This window comes from Dermacentor albipictus, chromosome 7, assembly GCF_038994185.2.
Source record: "Dermacentor albipictus isolate Rhodes 1998 colony chromosome 7, USDA_Dalb.pri_finalv2, whole genome shotgun sequence".
Classification (NCBI taxonomy): Eukaryota; Metazoa; Arthropoda; class Arachnida; order Ixodida; family Ixodidae; genus Dermacentor; species Dermacentor albipictus.
The window spans coordinates 75286491-75309470 of NC_091827.1; the positions used below are offsets into that span (position 1 = coordinate 75286491).

General features: G+C 47.0%; 1 long non-coding RNA gene across 1 annotated transcript; it reads left to right on the forward strand.

The window, feature by feature from the left end:
• Positions 1-2150: 2150 nt before the first annotated feature.
• Positions 2151-21959, forward strand: LOC135899041 (uncharacterized). The gene is made up of 3 exons (XR_010563505.1): positions 2151-2340; positions 13750-13924; positions 21625-21959. It is a non-coding gene; the product is annotated as an uncharacterized lncRNA (long non-coding RNA).
• The last annotated feature ends 1021 nt before the right edge of the window (positions 21960-22980 follow it).

A 22980-nucleotide genomic window follows, 5' to 3' on the forward strand; every position in this document is an offset into this window, starting at 1 on the left:
ATTTTTCTTGTTATCCATTTTAAAGCAACCGTTTCAGCAGCGTCATTTCAGGCATGTGCATGTAAGGCTTCATTTCATTTCATTTATTCATAGTGTCAGCCCTGTTGTGCGGTTATTACAGGGGTGCAAATAGAATGACATGATAATTTTGTTTACGAAATATTATTTTAAAGAGAATGAAGGACGCTTAACCATTTCTTTTCTCGGATTTCTGCGTTGTGGTTGCCTATAGTGCTAATTAGATTTGCAGACGATATCTGCAGACACACCAGAGCCAGCACGCAGGCCCAGGAACCTGCCTTGCTTGCTTGCTTAGCGGCTTCAGACAAACACCACCGATTTCGCCAGCTGGCCAGGTCCTTGGAAATGTATCTAAGGACAGTAAAAAAAAGTCTGATAGGTCAGCGGTGAGGAATGGGCCAAGAGAAATGGAGTATTGGTGGCGCCGAAAAGAGGGAAATAAATAATTAATTTTAGGACAATAGATATTGTTTAGGATCACTGTTTGTGAGCACAAAACGCCGACCGTAAATACTGAAAATAAGCGCAGAAGTAAGGAAAAATAACAAAATTTCTGACGCCCACCTCCACCCAGTTCTTAAGAAAACACTCATACTATCCATCCATCCATCCATCCATCCATCCATCCATCCATCCATCCGTCCGTCCGTCCGTCCGTCCATCCGTCCGTCCGTCCGTCCGTCCGCCCATCCATCCATCCATCCATCCATCCATCCATCCATCCATCCATCCATCCATCCATCCATCCATCCATCCATCCATCCATCCATCCATCCATCCATCCATCCATCCATCCATCCGTTCGTCCCTCCGTGCACGTATACCATTCGTACATCTGAACAAATGCTCAAGCGTCTGGAGACGATTGAGGATGAAGCCAGAGAGAGACGAAACTACCGAATGCTATTAGGAATGACTGCTGTGACAACATCTGGATTAGTTTGAGATCTTAAATGCAATAAACGTTCACAGGCGAACAAAGTGCGCAGCGGCTAACTATAAAACTCCTTTGGAACATGGACGAGCGTCTGCAAAATTATACGGAGATTGTCGAAAATCATCGGCTACCCAGGAGACTGATGCCACCACCGGATAAAAGTCTAAACAATAGAGAGGCAGTCGCATGGCGGCGCCTGCAAGCTGGGAACTTCATAAACCCGGTCTGGGCATACCATGTTATGCATGATAGAGAAGCCGATGAGTGCAAACACTGTGGGGCGGGAGGGACCCTCGATCACATAATCTGGGAATGCGCTAGCTCACCAGGGGCTAAAGCAAACATAAATTGTAGAGAGGCCTGGGAAGCCCTGCTGCGGAGCGAGGACCCTACTCCACAGCAACACGCCATCGGCCTGGCGGAAGAAGCCGCGAAGAGTCAAGACCTCTTTGCTTGCTTCTAATCGCGGAGGTTCCGGCCCCCGTTCCTAAGGCCCTTGTGCCGGGGACGGGGAGTAGGGGCCTCCTTATCCGGCGGTACAATAAAGTTGCTGTCATCATCATCATCATAATCATAATCATCATCATCATCATCATCAGAATTCATCTGATACTAAACGCCACAATGTGTGTGCACAACGCTAATGCCAATAGTGGAAGGCAGAATTCGTGCCCTCTTTCAGAAGCAGAGCTTACTCTCGTCTCTGAGGACATTTCCTAAAGCTAAGTGTGCGAGCTGCACGCATGCCGGCCGTACCTTGACAGCACGCCGAGTGCACTTGTGAAGATGTGTCTTGGGCGTTGTTGCATAGTTATTTTATTAAAAATACAAAAGTTTGCCGAAAGAAATCGCTAAGGTCGTTCGTTTCATCCTCGTGTTTTGTAGCCCGTTATTTTTGTTATGGCACGAACAGTATTACCTGGAACATGTCTCACGTGTCTGTTCGCGCGCATGTCAGTGCATGTGTTGTAACGTCTGGAACAACAGTTCCGAGCAGTGCTGCTCGATATAAAAGGAACGAGCTGCTGTGTTCAGTCTCCACACAAACTATTATCTGCTGAGAACAAACGGAGAATAAGACAAATGTATGTTCTGGAGCTTTACACATAGGCTTTATTTTCACAGTGCATTGTAATCGCTGGGCCCGTCACGTGATTTGACCATATGAGCTAGTGCTAACGCAAGTGTTCCGTCCACGCTGAAGAAGCAATAGGAATTATTGAGAGCGAGTGGCTTAGCTAGTGCTCTTGAAGCCAATATCTACAGCAGCAATGAATCAAAAGTACCGATATTTTTACCTACTTTATGTTGTATTGCTGATGGTCGTACTTCTAATCGCAGATGTTATATGTCAAACCGCAAGTCGCGCTCTCGAAAAGAAGGCAAGTATACAAGATCATCCTTTCTATGAGTAACGAACACTTAGAGCGTCGTGTCGCAGGCAATCTGATTTATTGCTAGCAAATTGTTAATAAAATCTGTCCAGAGTGATAGCTCAATTGTTAATTGCCTAGTTTCACATAGTACGTCTTTAATATCAAATATAATTTAATTCCAATTTTTCTCATGGTCGACTCTTTCCACTGTTTCAATCGTACATTCTCTGTAGGCTATATTTAAAATCTTTAAATATTCAGATCCTAATTGATTTATACAGGGAAATCATTTACAAATTAATAAGTTGCAATACTGATTACTGTTGTTAGAAAGTCCGCTCTGTACTTTGTCGTAGTGTGTAAAAACCACGTCTAAATATTACTGTCTTCGTACATGAGATAAATTTTAACCTCTACTTAGAAAATGTGAGCTTATTATATCAAAACTTTACAGGAAATGTCTGACTACACAGCCGATATGTTTTTATAAGAAAAGTGGGCTTACACTAAGCTCGGAATGTAACTGGCTGATGTTAAACGCCCTGATGTGTTTTTCGGTCACAATGTTTCAAAATAACACGTACATTCTTGTAATAGTTGCCCAAAACATGCACATTGGGATTCTTAAGCAAACTTCACTTCAACTAAAAGAAATATATGCGCAGGAGCGTTTACATTCTTTTTTTTTTAAATTGTGCCCTCCTACTTTATAGATTCCAATAAAGCAGCTCTTACAAAATTGTATAATTCGGACATGTTGCGTTAGATACCGTATTGCAAGACTACTTTATGAGGTTGCAATGCAGTTATGCACCAGCGAATTCGGCATGTGATCACAAAAATAAACGCAACTGTGCTACTATATTGGCCCGCCTTCTGACGTTCGCCAGTTGTGATACCCACTGACGGAACGATGCAATCACTGACACTATGATTAGCAGCCCCAGACACGGCTAAATTGAAGAATTCTAATTTTCTGTGCAAAGACATATCTTTATTTAAAAATTGCCAGTTTGCTAGCACGTTCATTTTGTGTAGAGGCAAGCACAGATGGTGCGCCCCCCAAATTTAAAATAAGCCATAGTAACGGCCGTCAGTGTAATAAAATATTGTCACGATTCACAAGTAGCAGGAACTGATAAAACAGGGCAGGGCACTTTAGTTGTAAGCAAACTGAAAACGATTAGGCAGGGACCTCGTCTTATCATCTGCAGGGCCCGAGACCTTCGTCTTTCTCCACGTGTCACATTGGATGTGGCATTGTCTCCCTCCAGAGGGAGCATCGTCCCTATGCTCCCCTAACAGCAGGAAAATGTCCCAGACGAGGTGTGGACACTTCATTCCGAACAATATGGTTCCATGCGCACGATGTGCACGACTTCTGGTGGACACTGCCTCGCCCTTGAGGAAGCAAGGCTGTTAGAGATTACCTCATAGTTCAGGTCGCTGAGGCGTCGTACAACCTTGTACGGGTCAAAGTACTTCCTCAGTAGCTTTTCTGAAAGCCCTCGCCTATGAACGGGACTTCAAACCTACACTTTCTTGCCTGGCTGATATGTGATCTATCGGTGCGGTGTGATCTAGCGTCGGTGTGATCTAGCGTCGTCGTCCTTTGTCGAGTGAATCTGACGTGGATGAGTTGTCTCATTTCTACAGCCCATTGAGCGAAAGCTTCAGCGTCTGTGCCTGTATCAGCGCAGTTACTTGGCAACATCGCATCCAGCATCGTCGTCACTTCACCGCCATGGCGAAGGCTAAATCGTGATGTCTTTCGCGTTGTTTCTTTTGCCCAGTATTTTAAGCGAGTGTGATGTAGAAAAGAGCGTCATCCCAATTTTAGTTTTCCACACCTGCGTACATACTCACGATGTCCATGATGCTCTTGTTCAAGCGTTCTGTTAGGCCATTCGTTTGTGGGGGATAGGCTGTGGTTTTTCGATAGCAAACTGAAAGGCCGGACCTTGAATTCGTAAAGCCTGTCCAGCGTTATGAAAGCAGTCTTTTCTCTGCCTTTCTCGTGAACCACTATTTTCCAATAGCCACTTATTTCTCCATCGACAAAAATTTTCGGCCATAGAGCTGTGCACGGGCCGCAAATCTGAGCCGCACCCTACACTACTACAGGCTGCCCGGTCCGGCCCGACGCTAAAGAAGCCTAAGGCCCAAACAATGAAACGTTCCTTTCCTTCGAGCGCTTCCAACCTTACGTGAGGCCTCCTTACAGCGAAGGACCGATGGAGGAAGCAAGCATACTCTGAAAGCTCCCTTCACCCGTCCTCACGTAAGGAGCGGTTGCCGCCATGCCTGGGTTCGAGATTATCTCTTAAAAGCTTTAGGCGAACACCAGAACACCACTATTCAATAAAAAAGGTTGTATCGTCGCACAATCTCTAAGTTGATGAGCTAATATAGAGAAGCGTGGACGCTATTTTTTAGTTTTGTTTACCAAATCTAAAGAAGCAGTGCATTACAGTGCAAAACTTGATGTGCTCCAGCAACGCTGGCACCCCGGCGTCGTGCAACGCCTAGCAACGCCTAGCAACGCCTCCATGCCGCACGCGTGACTGAAACGAACGTGCCTGGCAAAACGTACTGTGCTCGCGCTTCTCCGAAGGTGGGCGAAAGCGCGCATGCGCAAGCAAACGTCACGTGGTTAAGCAGTGAGGCGAAGCGCTCATTCAGGGCCAGGAGCGGTGTAAGGACGCATGAAGGTAGCTTGGCCCAAACAATAAAACGTTCCTTTTAGGGGTGTGCGAATACTGAAATTTTCGATTACGAATCGAATACGAATAAGGCGAAGAACTCTCTTCGAATATCGAATCGAATATCGAATACATGTGTAGTATTAAAAATTGCAAGAGAGGTAACAATAGCTTTATTACCCTTTTAAAAATAACATTGCATTTTACAAGGTTGCTTCAAATTAAAGATGTACTCAATTATAGATAATGGACTCAGGTAATGCCCTCAGTCAGGTAAAACGCTTGTTACAGATTGTCGTGAAGGAAAATTAACTTCTCAATATGGCCAGAAAGTAAACGCTCTCTATGCACTGTCACATTTCTACCGGTAGAAAAGACTCTTTCACTAGGAACTGAAGTGGCAGGGATCGCCAAGTACTTCCGGGCGAGTGGACTTAAAAGCGGGTACCTGAAGCGGCCAATGGACTGCCACCACTCACAAGGATTCATGCCCCTTTCCAGAAGAGGCTTTTGCGCGTAGTCTGTAACTTCCCTCTCAGGGGCAGATGCCAAATGTGTCTTCTCTTTGTTCATCACTAGATCGTCAAAAGCATTCCATACACTCGATGCCACCAGTGGACACGAAGTCGACGCTGGCACGGCGGTGTCCCCACGGTGTTCCACGACGGCTTCCTGGAGCTCCCTTGTCACAAGGTTTTTCAGCCAGATCATCTGACCAGATGCCTGATTAACTGTGGCCATAAAGCGCGGATCAAGAAACATGCCTAGGCTGGCCACTTCATCAAATTTCCACTCCGCACAAAGAGCCTTGATACATTTTGAATCAATGTTAGCAAACCCTGAGTTGCCTTTGCAACCTTCAAGGCAATGGGGCATTCCAAAAATAATTGGAATTATAAAGCTTGGTGAAAAAGAAACCGAAACTGATCATGTCTCAAATGCCTGAAGCAGATAGACTGAAACAGAGCATACAGATAATGAGCGGATCATGCTAAGTTCTCAGTTAATAAACATGTTCTTAGGAGAATGCGGAGCAAGCATACAATTGGTTAATTGCTCAATTATTCGCAGTCTATCCGAATATTCGCCGTTTCCACCGTTATTCGGCCGTCCTCGGATATTCGTGAATTTCCGAACATGCATTTCTCGAATCGAATACGCTTCGAATATGGAAAATATTCGATTCGTATTTGAAATTCCGAATATTCGCACACCCCTAGTTCTTTTCTTTCGAGCGCTTCCTAACCTTACGTGAGGCCTCCTTACAGCGAAGGACCGATGGAGGAAGCAAGCGCACTCTGAAAGCTCCCTTCACCCGTCCTCACCTAAGGAGCGGTTGCCGCGTGCCTGGGTTCGAGATTATCTCTTCAAATCTTTTCGCGAACACCATTATTCTATTAAAAAATGTTGTATCGTCACACAATCTTTAAATTGAATAGCTAATATAGAGAAGCGTGGACGCTTTCTTCTAGTTTCGTTTACTAAAGTTAAAAAAAAGTTGCGCATTACAGTGCAAAACTTGATGTGCTCGAGCAACGCTGGCACGCTGGCGTCTTGCAACGCCTAGCAACGCCTAGCAATGCTTGCATGCCGCACGCGTGACTGAAACGAACATGCCTGGCAAGACGTACCGTGCTCGCGCTTCTCCGCAGGTGTGCGACAGTGCGCATGCGCAAGCGAATGCCGCGTGGTTAGGCAGTGAGGTGAAGCGCTCGTTCAGGGCCAGGAGCGGCGTAAGGACGCATGAAGGTAGCTTTGGAGCTACCGTATGCTGAGGAAGCACCAAGGAAGCCTTCACCGAGGGCCCCTCAGTAAGGAAGCTTTCAGAGTGACATAAGGTAGCCTCACCCCAATGAAGGCTTCCTTAGTGAGGTAAGGAAGATTTCATTGTTTGGCTTCTTATGCTGAGGAAGTACCAAGGAAGCACCAAGGAAGCCTTCACCGAGGGCGCCTCAGTAAGGATCCTTTCAGAGTGACATAAGGTAGCCTCACTGCAATGAATGCTTCCTTACTGAGGTAAGGAAGATTTCATTGTCTGGCCCTAAGCTCGCCCAGCCCGGCCCGGCTCAGCCTTAGGCCGGGTTAAGTCCTGGCCCGGGCCCGGCCCGACCTGCAATAAGGTGACGCCGACACAAAAAGAAACAATATCAGGAAAATCAGTTTATTTAAATGACCCTATAATGATGAACTCTTTCATTCCATATGACAAAATCGTGAATATATACAGATGCAGCGCGCGCACAGAATTGTTATTCTAAGCTATTGTGCAAAAACAAGTTGTCCATTGAAGAAGGATTCAGACAAGTGCGGCGCTCCTGCATTATGAATCCGGCAGCGCTGAAGCTTCGTTCACTGCTTGAACTGGTGGCCGGAACGGCTAATGGCCTCTTAGCAAGAAGAGCAAGTTTTGGGTACGTGGCTTCCTTGGCGCGGGCCCGGCCCAAGTTCGAGCAAGAGAATCTCCAAATATCCCGAGCCCGGCCCGCGGGCTGGGCCAGCCCGAGCTCGTGCACAGCTCTTATCGGGCATGCTTCAGCCTATCGAGAGAATCATCAGTACGCGGTAACAGGTATACATCTTTCTTTGTAACCCGGTTCACCTTACGGTAATCGCCACAAAAACATAGACTGCCGCCTTTCTTTTTGACCATCACTACTGGCAATACCCACTGGCTTTTTGACGTATGGATAAGGTCGTCATCGAGCATTTCCTGCACGTGCTCTTGGATGAATTCACGTTCTTTTGGTGCTACATGGCGCGGGTTTTGTCAGATTGGTCTCGCAGTCTCCTTCGTGATAATGCGGTGCTTCGTCAGTGGCGTCTTACCGGCTCTGGATGTGAACCAGAAGCAATCGTAAAACTGGTGCAGCAGGTCCCGAAGGCGCTGCCTTTCCGCTTGTAATACGATTGCACTCACGTTGAAAACAGGTAACGGGACTGAATCGCATTGCTCTCGCTGTTGTAATGCAAAGCACTCGTCGAATTCTGCAATCTCGTCGAGGTAAGCTACTGCGGCGCCTTTTGCAATGTGTCGTCGTTCCTTGCTCGAGTTTGTAAGCAGAAGTTCTGTTTGCCCAGGCTTCTCGGTATGGAAACACCTTGAGTGAGCAAAAGCGTATTTATCTGCTCGGCAAGACCTTCCCCGTCGCAGCCCGTGTCGCGGTTGACGGAAAAATGACGGCAAGGTAACGGTGGTACCGTCACGTCTTCTATGATGTGCAAAGACTGGCGTTGTAGCTATGCGCTTGCATCCCCAGAAGAGGTTAGTATACCTCCTGATTAGTTGATGGCACCGTACTCGCATAAAAGTCCATGCCTAAGATTACACCTTTGCTGAAGTCAAGAAAAATACAAAATTTTCTGCGGATAACGAATCCCCCATGTTGACCCTTGCAGTACACTTGCCAGCCAATGTCAGTAGCTGGCCTCCAGCACCTCGATTGTACGGCTCTGACTATTCCATTTTGAGTTTGCGAAGTTCGTCCGCCTATTTTTCACTTAGAATCGAAATGTCCGCGCCAGTGTCGACCAGCACCATCACGTCGGATCAGCCAATTGAGACAGTAACATCGGCGCTAACAATCTCGTCCGTTGTCAAATCATCCAGCTGTATCGGCTTCCCGTTCGACGGCAACAGGGGATTTTCGGCACTTCGAGGTGAGGCAACCATCCGCCATGAGGTCGCTACCTTCAGTTTCCCCGGCGCGGGCTGGGAGATTGGGCTTCGGGCCACGTCGGTGGAACTGCGTCTTGCAAGCTGAAAACGATATCCTGGAGAAGGGGAGCGCGATCGTTAACCAGGAGAATCGGCTCGCCCGCTCTTCGAATTCGTATCGCTGTTCGCTCGGCGGCCGTGGGAATCACAAGATGCCGTAGATGAAAATGCTTTGCACCCTGCGACGCAATACGTGCAATGACGGCAGATATGGCCCGCTTCCCCACGTCGGAAGCACAAGGGCCTACAATCAGCTCTGCGCTAAATGTCGCTTCTGTGAAGCTGTGGTGACGTCGGTTGTTCCCTATTGTGCCAAGGTGATACCTGAGCGGACTGCTGGTAATGGTGCTGCGTCGGCATCGGGGGCGGCAGTCGACGGACAACGTCTGCGTAGCTGGGCTGCCACATTTGAGGACGTGGCTGGGAGCCGAAAACGCTTGCGTTATTGCTTGGCGCATACCTTCAGTCACCGAGGCAGCTGTGCATTCACTTGGCGTGCCAGTAAGCTCTTTATGCTTTTCCTGAACGATTTCTCGTATCAGCCTGTGCAAAGAACCCTCGTCTGTGACCGTCACTCCTCCGGCGCTTGCCGGTCCAGTGCTGCTCAGGTGATCATACTGGCGGCTGCATAGGTGTAACGCGCGCTTTATGGCTGTCGATTCTTTAATAAATTTGTCGACACTTATCGCCGAGTTCTTCAAAAGACTGGGAAACAGCTGCTCCTTCACGTCGCGCATGAGTTGGCCGAGCTTTTTTGCCTCGGATATATTGGGATCTGCACGACGAAAAAGATGAGTCATTTCCTCACCGAGCATGGCAATAGTTTGGAGGTATGGAGGAACTCGCGACGGAACTCGCCCCAGCTTGGCCAGATTCCCCCGTGACTTAAAAACCACTTGCGGGCTCTGTCTCTTCAAGAGAGACATAAACATGGGAAAGCTTCTCCCCAGAATGCCACTCATTAAACTTGGCTTCGCACTCGTACTGTTCAAACCAGTCTTCTGCATTCTCGTAGCCGTTGCCGTGGTAGCTCACGGTAGATACAGGAGTCAAAAGAGTCACCTGTGCAGTGCCTGGGTCTTCCATCTATTGGGCACTCGCGGTAACAGGTACACTTCTTGGTAGGTGACGAAAGTCTGTACTTAAGGCCTAGTGGGCGAGAGCTGGCGTGGTGAACGGGTGTTTCGACACGCGGAAATCCTCCTGGGCTTGATCTGGGGCAGTTAGAAGGCGTTTCAAATATCTACCAAGCACCTCCACCAGTGTCGCGATTCACAACCCGGAGGAACTGATATAACAGGGCAGGACACTGTAATTATAGACAAACTAAAAACGATTAGGCCAGGACCTCGTCTTCTCTTCTCCATTGCCCGAGATCTTCCTATTTCTCTACGTGCCGCATATTGGATGTGGGAATATTCGTGAATGCAAACTCTGTGGGAATCAGTTTGGGCGATGATTTCATTTTTCGTTGAGGAACGCTTTTCTTCTTTATCACCCGTGAAGAACAACGTAGCCCAACAACATGTTGGACTCATTTTCATCGAGAAATTATTCAGAAACATACATTTACATGGATGGATGGATGGATGCGAAACTTTAATAAGGTCCTGAGGTACGCGACTCAGCGCGCAGCGGGCCGCTCCCACGTTGGGACAGTCAGGCCTTGCCTGACCGCTGCATCGTGGGCCCTCTCGACAGCCCATAGTTGCACCCCGGCATCAGGGCTCTTGATAGCGGAGAGCCACTTGTCTTCATTGATTTCTTCAGTGCCTCGTAACGAGGGGAAACGCCAGAGCATATGATCTAGGCTAGCGATGCCATTGCAATGCCTGCAAGAACTAGTGGCATAGGTGTCGGGATAAATTTTGTGGAATAAAGCCGGGCTGGGATATGAGCCTGTTTGCAGTAATCTGAGGGTCAATGCCTGCGCTCTATTTAACTTCTTGTGTGGAAGGGGAAACTGCCTCCTGCCGAGATAAAAGTGCTGCGCAATTTCGTTATATGTGGTCGGTTGATCTCTATTCTCCACCGCTGCGGGCCGGCGTTGGAGTTCTCCATGGTCGCGGAAAGCGAGACCTCGCGCCTTGGAGCGGGCCAGCTCGTTGAGGTTTGTGGGGCCTCCGGTGATGGATCCCATGTGAGCGGGGAACCACGTGAGAGTGTGGGTGGTGATGCTTTTGCCGTCGAGGATGCGACAGGCTTCCTTACACACGGCACCAACGCTGAAGGCGCGGATGGCTGCCCTGGAGTCGCTGAAGATATTGGCATCATGTCCGTCATCCAGAAGGGCCAAGGCAACGGCCACTTGCTCCGCCGCACGCGACGACGTGCTTCGTACCGAAGCCGCGTTAACGGTCGAACCCCTGTGGTTGATTGACACTACCGTGAAATTGTCGCTGTTGCCATACTGGGCCGCGTCAACGAAGCAGCTGCCGCCAGGGAGTTCTGTTGCGCGGCGTAGGAGCGCCACCACTCTGGCCTTCCTTCTTTCTACTTTGCACTGGGGATGCATATTGCGCGGGGCGGGCGATATGATGATGTTATCTTTCTGCTCTTTCGGTAGGCCTTGGTAGGCGTCTTCGACAGTGGCCGGGGGGACGCCCATCTCAGTTAGGAGTCGTCTGCCCGCCCTGGTGCCGGAGAGCCTGAGAATCTGTGCCCTTTCTTGTGCTTCTGCAATCTCTTCCAGGGTATTATGAATACCCAACTGCAGGAGTCCGTCGGTGCGTGTGTAGTTTGGTAGTCCGAGCGCGCTCTTGATCCCCCTCCTTATCATGGCATTTCATTTGTCTCGCTCGGCCCTCTTCCAGACGTGCATGGCCGGTACGTACGTAAAATGGCACAACAAGAAAGCATGGACTAGCCTTAACAGATTCTCTTCGCTCAGGCCTCTCCTTCTGTTAGCTATCCGCCTGATTAGACCGATGACGCTATCCGTCTTCTTTGCTAATTTGTGAATGGTGATGCTATTTGTGCCTGTCCCTTCGAGTGTCATTCCCAAGAATCGAATGGACGCGACTTTTGGAATGGGATCTCCCCAACTGGTGTACAGATTAATGTCAATTTCAGTGGGGGGTTTCCAGTTCTGTGGCTTGCGGCCCTTTCTACTTGGGCTGTAGAGAAGGAGCTCCAATTTCTTTGGGGAGCACCGGAGTCCCGTGTTGGTTAAAAAGCGCTCTGTAGTGTCGGCAGCTTCCTGGAGAGCGGCTTCGACTTGTCCGTCACTGCCACCCACGCACCAGACAGTGATGTCATCCGCGTAGATCGTGTGACCGATGCCCTGGACCTTGCCTAGATACCTTGAGAGGTCAACCATTGCGATGTTGAAGAGGAGTGGTGAGATGACTGATCACTAGGGGGTGCCTCTTCTACTCAGCTCCATTGTCTCCGATTCCAAATCTCCAGCCTTGAGTATGGCACATTGTTTGCTCAAGAAAGACCTGACGAAGGCATGGAAGGACGAGCCCAGGTCGAGCTTGGAGATGGCGTCGAGGACGAACTCGTGACGGATGTTATCAAAGGCCTTCTCCAGGTCCAAACCAAGGATGGCTGTCGTGTACCGAGTGTAGCGTTCCAGGATTTGGATCTTGATAAGCTTCATGGCGCCCTGAGTGGAGAGGCCTGGCCTGAAACCTATCATGTTGTGAGGGAAAAGGTCGTTGGTATCGATATACTCGACAATTCTGTTATGGATGGCGTGCTCGGCCACCTTCCCTACACATGACGTCAGTGAGATTGGGCGGAGGTTGTCCAGGCTCGGCGGTTTACCGGGCTTTGGGATTAGTATGACCTTCGCCAACTTCCATTCTTCAGGTACAATTCCCTGCTGCCAAATCCGATGCATCTCATCTGTAAGAAACTCGATCGATGCGTCCTCTAGGTTTCTGAGGGCCTTGTTGTTAATGTGATCCGGGCCGGGTGCTGACCTACCATTGAGGTCGTGTAGGGCGCGGCGGATTTCAATGATTTTGAAAGGCTCGTCTAGCGCGGAGTTCGGCTTCCCTTTGTATACTGGGTATGCCGCCTCATCGGCTACAGTTTTGAGCGGCAGGTACTTCTTAGCCAATGCCCCGAACATTTGCCTCCCACGTAAGGCAACGGCGGAATGGCGATGCTGCAATGACCACGGCCGCATTACTTTGACAGTCTCTCCATGCCTCCATGGCAATGAGCGAACGACAACGATACCATTACAATGGAATGACAACGATGTCTTGACAGCAGCCGCAACACAACCATCGGGTGACGACACTTGAATAGCGATGCTGCAGCGACCAGCAAGGCAGATGATAGCTGTATGACGATGACAGAAAGACAATTATATCTCGGCGATGAAATTATTAGGGTGCTTTTAAACGAAAGCACCGCAACGGCAAAATGGTGGCGAAGGAATGCTCGAAAAGATCCCTGGACTGTCATTATGAACTTGTCTCAACGACAGCGTATTCCTGTTGGCATGACGACTATGGAATGATGACTACACCACGATGACAGTGTGACGACGACGAAATTACGACGATGCTACTATACTGAATATGATTGCATGGAGACGCAATAGTAATATACGGGTGGCAACGGTAAATGTTCTTGCTATTTAATTTAGGAAGGTTTTGTAGGGGATAGAAAGCCATAAAACCGGATTTCCCAAGGAAGGCAAAGCAGAAAATATCCTCTTCGAAGGCTATGTGTAGTATATGTTTCAATACTTACTGTGTTTCGCATACCGAATAAACAGTGAAAGAAATAACAAAAGACACAGTACATAGCTACTACTGTTCTCTCGTGTGTTCTTTTCTTTTTTTTTGGGGGGGGGGGCGGGATGGAGGCAGTGTACGTTAACTGCTATAATAGTTTGAAAATATCGAGAGCAAGAAAGATATCACTTATATTAGGAACTGTGTTTGCATACCGTACACCACGAAAAATTCAAAATTATATAGGAAGAAAAGCACCTCAAAAAACCGATCGTAAGAGCACCATTTGAAATGATTGCAGGTCCGCCTATATGACCATTACTGCAGTGCCGTAAAGATATGTAAGTATGGAATGTGCTGTCGAAAAAAGGGCGCAAGAGCGATATGCCATCCACTTGCCCAGTACGGCAAAAAGTGCACCGAACGTCCAGTAAAGGGCATCTATAAGCGTCATTGCGATTGTGCCTACGGCCAAGGTAAGAAGAAACTCTTTTGTAATCCCGAAAACGTGCTGTTTTGCCACTTGCAATAGGTACAACGGCGTCGTCTGTGCTTATATTGCTGGATTCGGAGAATCTACATCAGGTTTATGATGCATGTTTCTAACAAAATATGCCATTTTTGATGCAACCAGAGAACAGAACGTTGAAGTACCTGCTTTTAGCACATATGGAGCAACATATTACTCAACACTAGTTATTGATCCTAGCTAGGAAATCAATATTCAGTTATATTTGCGAGCAGGTCATAGGACTTTAACTTGCACATATCACACAAATGAAAGTATCTTGATGAGAAGTTTCCTGTGCCACTTCTTTCGACTTTCGAGCTGCTGCTGCATCAAGAGCAGCAGCAATTTTTGTATTTACACTTTTCAACTAAATATAATATTTGATAATGTAATTTATTATTAGGAGAGATTATGTAATTCCGCGAAATACAAAAAATTTTGTGAGGATCACCAAGCGAGGACAAACATCATTACCTTGGCTGTGCCCAGCTACACGGCATTTGCATATTTTTACATCTTCGTGCATGATAGTTGGGACACCCCGTATAATCTAATGGGGACGCTCCACAGTTGATTTTAGCGATTTTGATGTCACAGCTTTCGTCACGCTTGGTGCATAAAGCAGAGTGCACCAGCCTGCCCTACAGGAGGCTTTAGCGTGGCACGTTTTCACTTGTCCTTACCGAAGCGCAATTAAAACTTAGGCGGGACCTCGCGTCGACAAGAAACGCGCGGATAGCACAGGCTTCCAAGAACGCGAGCAAGGGTGACGTGTTCTCCCGGTGAGGCGTTCTCCCCTCACGCAACACGTGGTACCAACAGGCGTTCCCTTTCTCTCTGCTTTGCTCGGTCGAGGGACGCTTGCGACGTTACATCACAGCCAGCCAAAATTTAGGTGCCGTTTTTTTGCTAATTCAGATCAAAGGCTGCAGCTTTTTCGCTCAATGGTCCGTTCGATGCTGTTGGATAAGTATGTTAGTAGAGTGGCGCCACCAAGCAAATTTAACAACACCGAGATTGTGAAATAAGCAATAAGAAATAGTTCACACACTTATCATTGCAAACAAGTGGAAAAGCTTGCTGTGGGTATTAGCGTAAATTCAGTTTCACAAAAAAATACACTGAACAATGCAAACAAAATTACAAATACTCTTAATGTTCTCAAATTCGTAATTCGTAAACAATGCAAGCGCCACGTCGTTTTTGTTATTGTGCGTATGATTCTGAAACAAAAAACCGTCAAATGGACCTATTATACTATTGCACGTTTTATTTAACTTTTCACAGCAGTTAAATGACTGAATTGCTTAATGCGGATTTATTAAGTTTCTTTAGAAAGTTTCTATAAACAAGTGAGCAGGCTACAGAAGCTCCTTAGGCTGGAAAGGGCACGTTACATGTACTGTAGGTGCGCTACCAAATGGGAAATTTTCCTGTTTCGCTAAAGTTTCAGTACATCAATGGATTCATAATACTAGAAGAAAACTAACATACGAAATTTATCAACGCTTTGCTTCACTGTTATCAGTTTGATTATCCGGCGAATGCTTCCGCTTTACCAAAAACGCATTTTTTTTCGTAAACTCAGCACAATATCTATTTGGGCGGGGGAACATTGTTAGGAGAAAAAAGAAACTTGAGTCGTCTCGTGCAGGATGCTTTCCATGAAATGGATGTCGCATTGAATTTTTCATTTTCATTAACGCAATCGATATTATTGACGACAATGTACTGATGAAAAATACTAATTTGAATTTGATGTCTTAGGAGAAGTAATATTGATTGCTTACACAACCTTTACAATAGCAATTGAATCAATCACTCAGACTATGCTTTCGTATCAAGAAATCATGCAGTATTGTTTATGTTTGTTTCAGGGTGCCTACTTCTTTACCTGCCCCCCCAAAAATTACTAATAATAATTTACGTTTGAATTGATATAAATTCGTAGGCAATGCTGTTACACTGGTCCCGCATTAAAAATACTTAGGTTGTGTCCCTAATTCAGCAAAATGAATCCAACGTATTTATTTCGTTGTATGCTAACGATGTTTTATTGATGAAAGAAGAACTCACTTTTTTCTAGTCTGTGCCCACAAGTTGAAATACATTAATGGCATTCCGTACTCGACGCATTTATCCAACTAAATAGATATTCCACCAGGTGAAATACCTTCAGCGACGAATAAACAATAAGTATTTGTTGACAGGTCACGTAGAAGCTTGAGTCCAAGTCTTGGGTCAGTATATGTAAGACCATTTTAAGGGCCAGTACAATGTAACGGGGTGCCATGACTAGGGGAAAAAACGAAAGACATGACACTGCTGTTTAACAAACAAGAAAGAACACAGAAATCCACACTGTTGCATGGGACTGATCCACACGGGTATATAACATTTATCTACGCATAGGCCAACAGTCTCCATGAGGGCGACCCTTTAGCAATCTCGAACACGTCGTCTTCCTCCTCTTCAGCGCAGCCACACTTTGGTGGCTATTTCGCATCATCACTCCCGGCATTAGAAGTACCGTCTCGGTGCTTAACCCACACATTCATGGAGAAAGGTGTGTGATAGGGTTTTCATCTCGCTAAGTGAACAATGTCACTTGCAGCTGACGATGACGCTGTAGCGTTGGCGGGGAGGATTTTATATGTGACACCACTAACTTGTTGTTCCACAGGTGTCAACCACTTTAATGCGACAGCAGCTTCTTCGAAAGGCCCTCATAGTTGATGGGTGACTGGAGAATCACGACTGAACCCGGAGAAAAGTGCACGTGGTGCTTGTAGCAATCGTACGGGCTGGCTGATACAACAGTGAGGCTGCTAGACGGGTGCGCACAAGCTGCTTCTCATGGCCGGCATGTGCGATAGCATCGCGGGCGTATTCAGTGGCAGAGCGTGCGGACGAGGGCAGCAAGGTGCCCAACGGCAATGTGGGCTCACGGCCGTATATGAGATAGAATAGGTAGAATGGGAAATGGCTGGCGGTGTCGCAACACAATGAATTACACCTAAACGTCACTTATGGTAAATGAAGATTACAGCAGTTGTTATCGTCCGTAACGTACTACGAACGCATGTCGGTGATGGTTCGGCTCAACGCTGCGTGAGAACGTTGGTCTGTGGGTGGTATGAAGTAGTGAATTTGTGCTTTGTCGAGCAGGAGGGGAGAATGCCTTCTACGACTGCCGAAAGAAATCTACGCCCATGGTCAGTGAGTAATTGGCGTGCAACACTGTGCACTACAATGATGTCATAGAGTAGAAAGTCAGCGACGCAGAAGCGCAACGTGACAGGAGGGCTCTTGTGATGGCGTAACACGCAGGGTAATCTGTAGCGACGGTGACCCATTAATTCACGGAGCCCGAGAAAGGAAACGGTAAAACAAGGCCTAGACCAAATCAGACAAAGCGTTCGCGCGGTGCGTTGACCGGCTGGAGACATGCAGCTGAAAGCGCGGAGGGCTCCTTCCGGCACTGACCGGGCTCACAAGCGCCAACATAAAGCCGCACGGAGCAGGGTATGTCCGGCAAAAAGAAGCGACGGCGTACCCGGTCATATGTGCGCGAGACGCCCAAGTGCGAAGCCAAGAAAGCGTCTTGATGTTGTAGAAATAAAGTCGAATGCTGCTGCGATGGAATGACGAGCAGAAGCTCAGGACCGTGTTGACAAAAATTATGGTGGTATAATGTTCCTTCCTTGACGAGAAACCTCCGGAGAGAGGCGCAACCACGCCTTTATTCCAGCCGGTCGATGAGGGCTTGTAACGAAAGATCGCGGCGTCTCTCGTTCCCGATTTGAAGCAACTGTGACAGAAAGTAAACGTAAGCGATGCCGTCCGCATCTGCTGGTTCTTCGACTGGGTATCGGGGCAAACAAGCTGCATCCTTGTGCAAGCATCCCGTCTTAACTGCGACGCAGAATGTGTATTGTTACACGCGGGAAGCCCTGCAAGGGAGTCGTACAGTGGGATCCTTTAGCGAGGATAGCCAGCAGACAGCGTGGTTATCAGTGATGACACAGAATGAGCATCTGTACAAGTATGAATGGCACTGGGTAACTGCTCATACAAGAGCGAGGCACTCGCGCTAAGTGATTGAAAAATTGCGCTTGGCGGGCAATAGCAGTCGGTTGGCATAGGCTATAACGTTATCATGTCCATCTTGGCAATGCGCTAACACTGTTCCTATGCTGTGGCCGCTGGCCTCTGTTCGAACTTCCGTTTAGGCAGACAGGATAATGTGGGCCCGGATTTAAAGGCGTGGTAAGGGGAGTACTGAGATGAGAAAAAGGGGCAGCATAATTAGGACCCCACGACAACAGGACGTATTTCTTCAAGAGATCGGTAAGGGGATTTGCAATGGTCGCAGTATCCTTTACAAAGCGCCAGAAATAGGAGCGCAGCCCTACGCAACTGCGGAACTCCATTGCAGACTTCTGTACAGGAAAGTTCATGACGGCGCGAATTTTGTTGGGGTCTCGTCACATGCCTCTTGCATTCAAGAGCTCTCCAAGTACAGTGATATGGAGCTGAGCGAAGTTATATATTGAAGAGTTCAACTGTGGACCAGCCAGGTGGAACATGTGGTCGAATGCCTGTCGGATGTGGGCATGAAAGCGATGACGTCATCCACGGAACATAAAGAGCTAGACCCCTTGAACACTTGTAGCAAAGGATCAGCCATTCTTTCGGGGGTGGCTGGCGTGTTGCAGATAGAGAAAGGCACCACCTTGAACTCATAGAGACGGTCAGGGGTTACAAATTCCGTCTTCTCTTGGTTCCTCTCATCGACGGCAAGAAGCCAGTAGGTAGACAAAAGAAAAATATCACATCGTACGCGCAGTCTCGAGCATCATCAATACGTGGCAACCGGTAAACGTACTCGTTTTGGATTTTGTTCAGGTAGCGATAACCTACAAAAAGCGCCACGTTCTTTTCTTCTTTTTTTGCAAGTAGGATGGAAGAACCCAGGGTAAACGATCGATAATGTCCTTTGTAATCCTCTGTTTCACTTCCTGTTGGATAACTCCTCGTTCCGGCGCGAAAACAGAAATGGCCGTCGGTAAAGAGGGTTCGCATCGCCAATAGTTACGCGATAGGTGATGTTTGACATAAAGGTCGATTGTTCAAGTAATTAATGTCGCGATAGCCTTCAAAAACGCGCCAGAGGGTTTCCGCTTCTGCAGGTGCAAGGTCAGAGGAAACTAGTTCCTCAATCCCGATGCAATTGCGATGCAAGACGCATTTCCACCGACGTGGCCCGAGGCCCGATCTCCCAGCCCGTACTGGGGAAACTGAAGGGCGCGACCTCATCGGGGATGGTTGCCTCACGTCGAAGTGCCGTTAGGTACAGCTGGTGCGGAATACAAATCGACGTGCGTAACACATTTAGGCGGCAGGTGAATGAAACACACGCAGCCTAAACGGATTCCAGGCGGGTCCACATGGTCGAGATGACGATGCAAGTCAAAGCAAACTGAGCCCGCTGAACAGTAATGAGGGCACAGTGCGTGACAATCAATCTAGACCAAGAATGAGTGCGTGAGGGCACTGCTCGATAGCGGTAAGGAGAACCACGGTGTTTACCTCAGCGATGGTGAGTCGGGCAGTGCACTTGCCGACAATAGGGACAGTCCGTCCGTCGGCAACTTCTACGGCTCGCTTCGAGGCAGGCGTCAGAACTTTTTGAGCCGATGGCGAATACCAGCACTCATAATGTACACATGCGCCACGGCGTCATTCAGCGTGCTCACATGAACGTTGTCAACAAAAATCTCCATATGGTACTGGTTCGTAGCTATCGCCAAGATAGCATTTTCTGCCAATGTCGTCCATTCCACTCCACCCCTAGAAGCTGCACTGTCTAGTTTTCCTATCGGTGGTACAGCGAATAGGTCGGTGAACGATCACGTCGTGACTGAGGCGGACGAGTTTGACGGTGGAAGGGAGAAGGTAAGCGGGCGTATCGGGGTCTTGTCAGAGGTATCGAAGAGTCAGCTAATGGGTTGGGTGTAGAGGGAGCGAATGAAAAAAAAACGAACTAGGGTTGCCAGGGTGTTCGGCAGTTCGGCAGTGTTCAGCGCTGACAGCTATTGTAAAGTATTTTATCATTTATTAAGGAGACGCTGTAGTTCCGGAGAATCCCTGCTCGCTTCTAGCGCTTCAGCGGCACATAGCTTCTCCTTATGTTATCGAACCCATCTCCGCCAAACGGAAAGCAACATTCAGAAATCCTTTTTTCAATTGTCTCTCGAAGCGTCAAAACGTGTTACCGTGGCTTTAATATAAAAAGAAAGGAAACATGCCTCACAAGGCGGAAAGCCATTCTAGTTGTGCATAGCCGTCGCAGTCAATTATATGATATTTTTTGTTGTAGATCATGGCGTTTAGCGGGAATTTAGAATAACAGTTGGTCGACTTCGTACGTTTCCAATGCTCTCCTTACTGCACATCACATTGTGCTGCAATTTGCGAGTTTCCGAGTTTCTGAATATCGTGTGCCGTACAGCAAAGACTTTTCAAGACGACCATCGCTTGTCCTCTTCGTGAGACTTAAAAGGCAGGGCTGTTTAACTTGTCTAAACTCTAAAGGGCTTTACATCAGACATCATATTGGATAACTTGAAATATTTGGCGAACCTGGGGTCTTTATCTTGTACGCAGAGCTCTGTACACAAGAATTTTCGCTCTTCTTTCCGATCATAATTATGCCACCACAGCCAGGATTCGAACCTATGAACTTGTGTTCCTCAGCCAATTACAACAAACACTTAGCGAGCGAGGTGGGTCTCCGTGATTCACCTCTTTCAGCAAAAGAAACATTAGAAAATTAAAAAAAGAAAACTAGAAAACACCATGCCTTCGTACGAAAGCGTTACTGAGATCGCATCTACGTGATTTAAAGCAAGTGTAGAAATAAGCAAGGAACAATACATCACATGAGCAAAGCCTACGGGGAACTTGTAGATAGCTTGACGAAAACTTCGTCCACTTAAATTCAGCACCATCATCGAATGTATGCGCCCCCACCCCGTAACGTCATCGGTATCTCCAAACTGCCGACCAGTTAGAAAGACGACCACCGGGAAAAGCGCACAAGGCAGTTCACTTGCCCAGTATCGTAGGTGCACTATCTTTAGTTGCAATGCAGATCTATCCTGAGGAAAACATGAAGCGGATATTTTCTAAAGTCGCTCCTTCGTTCCTTGCCATTCATACTTTATCATTTTCACTATGGTGGTGAAAAACAATATTTCGCCCATGACCATGAATAGGAACGAACGCGTGCCACCATGGCAACCCGCACTTGGCCGCTGAACGTTATCAGCACTACTGCGTCATCTGGGAAAGTTTGCCAGCATGACAGCTGGACGCAAGGAGTACGACGTAGGCTTGACAGTGGTGTATACATTTCTCCTTCAACACCAAGCGCCAAGTTTTGTTTTTCACCGGTAACATACGTAATAATAATTAGGAGTAGTCATCCAGTGGAAAAGTGAACGATTTGAATTATAATTATCTCCCATGCGTATGTGTTTTCCTTCCTGATGGGGGTTCCTATGTGTGGTGATTTCATTTGCTTGTTTGTGTCGATGTTCATTTTGCTTTTCGTTGCGGAGCGAACTCAAATCTTTGTCTGTTTTTTTTTTCTTTTTGCAGGGCTTTGTGTCAATGGCGTATGCATCTAAGAAACGGCCGAGACACTGTCATTTTCCTATAAGTTTTTAGCTCGAAAGCTAGTAAATCATTACTAAGAATTTGTAAGAAGATACAGGCAAGAACAAATATACATAAAACATTTACCGTTTTTGTTCGTTTTTGTTGTCGACGTCGTACTCGCGCTGATTGCTACCGCACTCATGAAACATGAATGTTGTGTTGCAGTTCCCACCACTAACGTTTGATGTGCTCAGGTGCTTGAAAGCTCAAGCTACTGCATCATATAAAGATTTCTATGACTCCGTGTTCAAGGGCTTTTCAACACACACACCAGGATCCCCAGACAGTGTTGGCACAAAATAATAAAGAATTCAATTAGACCCACTGTCTCCTTCCACGGAGCCGGATTGTCAGCGGAGTATATATCCCTTACAAAAATGACTCTAGACTGTATATAGAAAGTCTATAGACTTTTTATAGACGATGTTGCCTTTCTTTAGATTTAGTGTTTTGTTGATACAAAGTCTATAGAGGGTCTATAGATGGAAAGTCGATAAGGTTTCTATTTCTTTTTGTCTACTCGCCATCTATAGATGGTCTATAAAAAAAAGTCGATATGGTGTTTGTTTCTTTTTTGTCTACTTACCCTCTATATAGTCTACCTATAGACGAAAGTCGATACAGACTCTATTTATTTTTGTCTATTAATTGTCTGTAGACTTTCTATAGACGAAAGTCAATAAGGTTTATATTAGTTTTGTCTTCTTGCAGTCTATAGACGGTCTATAGCAAAAAGTAGATATGGTGTTTGTTTCTTTTTTTTCTGCTTCCCCTCTATAGACTAGCTATAGACAAAAGTCGATACAGTCTCAATTTATTTTTGTCAATTTTTCTCTAGAGACTTTCTGTAGATGAAAGTCGATAAAGCTTTTATTTCATTTTGTCTGTTCGCAGCTTATAGATGATCTATAAAAAAGTCGACATGGTGTTTGTGACATGGTGTATGCTAAGAATGCACTGTATTACTCATCGTCGCTGGCGATAATGTAAACGCCTGACGGGCCCTGTAACGGCTTTTACAAACAGCGCATTCATCCAACTGTGCGTTCCAGTTCCATACGATAGGCCACAGCATTTGTAACACAACATACCAGCACGATTCCTTTATCCTTGAAAAAAAAGAAAATATGTAAAAGAACAGCAACCCGTTCCGCGCACATGGCGCGCAGAGAGAGAGAGAGAGAAACAATGAAAGAGTAACAGACGCTCGGACTTCTCGGAGCGCGCACGACCTCGTCGCCCTGAGCTTCTGCGCAGCGCAATGGCAGCAGCGGTGGTGCGCCATCTCTCCACGTA